This window comes from Pundamilia nyererei, unplaced genomic scaffold (assembly GCF_000239375.1).
Source record: "Pundamilia nyererei isolate P.nyererei 1_Seehausen unplaced genomic scaffold, PunNye1.0 scaffold00053, whole genome shotgun sequence".
NCBI lineage: Eukaryota > Metazoa > Chordata > Actinopteri > Cichliformes > Cichlidae > Pundamilia > Pundamilia nyererei.
Window position 1 is genome coordinate 2,989,534 of NW_005187454.1, and position 1,236 is coordinate 2,990,769.

Sequence of the window (1,236 nt, forward strand, 5' to 3'; positions counted from 1 at the left end):
TCTTCTGTGGAACCAGCTTCCAGTTTGGATTCAGGAGACAGACACTATCTCTACTTTCAAGATTAGGCTTCAAACTTTCCTTTTTGCTAAAGCATTCATCCTCCCTGTGTTTCTTCCTCGAATCAAAGAGAATGATCCTCCCTATTGAATCATGACTATCTAGATGAGCACAAGCTCTCTGCAACATGTAGCCAGAGAGAGCCCAAGTACCACTAGTGGTACGTGTACCACAGTTTGAGGAGGTTTGATGTAGATGATTACCTGACACATTCCCAGATTTGGTCTAAGTAAACTTAGAGGGTCAAAGGGTTTTTCACCTCTGGTGTTCAGTGGGTCAGGACCAGTCTCTTCAGTACTTTCATAAATGTGAGGCACAGTTATCACTGGCAGCCACAGCAGGATGAAAACCTACTTCTTAAGCACATCTTACGTTTTTTTATCTATATTTCTGAACTTACGGGTCGTTCTGGAGCAGCTCTGCTTTTGAGTGTAACACAGACATTCACAATCATACGGACACACCATCATTTCCTTGAATTACATTTTTTCACCCATTTTCAAAACCAACAAATTCTGTTTACAAAAGAAAATATTTAATAATAAAAAACAACTACACGTACCACGATTCTGGACGCTGATGAATACAGGAAACACAACAAGCCTTTTCTGTCAACACTGTTTAAAGAAAAATGGTACAAGTATAAAATAAAGTAACACAGAAACCAGTGGATCCACTACCATCTGCCTACAGGGAACCAGTCGTCTTTATAAACGCTCCAATCCTGTGTGTTAATAAAGGTGCGAACAGGCAGGAAGCTTAAAGCACGCCGTTCTTACCGTTATTTTATACAGAAAATGGTATTCTGAGAATAGTTCATACGACGTTTTCGCTCATGTCCTAATAGTTCCAATTAAATCCTCATTTCTGGAGCGAGAGTCACAGGACACCTGCTCAAACATTTATCTTCATTTGTTTCATGTTGTGATGGATTCACAGAGCCTTAATGTGTCCACACCAACATTTATTAGCACAATATTCAGCTTCTGAATTGAGAAAGTACAAAGTGACCTAAAAATATTCTACGTCCCTCTATTTTTATAACTTTAACAATTTCATGTGGCTGTTTTTGAATTAATGCAGCCACTTCAGAAAGCTGAGACTCCCTGAGACTGGCTGAGCGCAGATTAATGTTGTGATGGGACCATTGCTGCTCTGCTGGGAGACAGAGTGTGTGT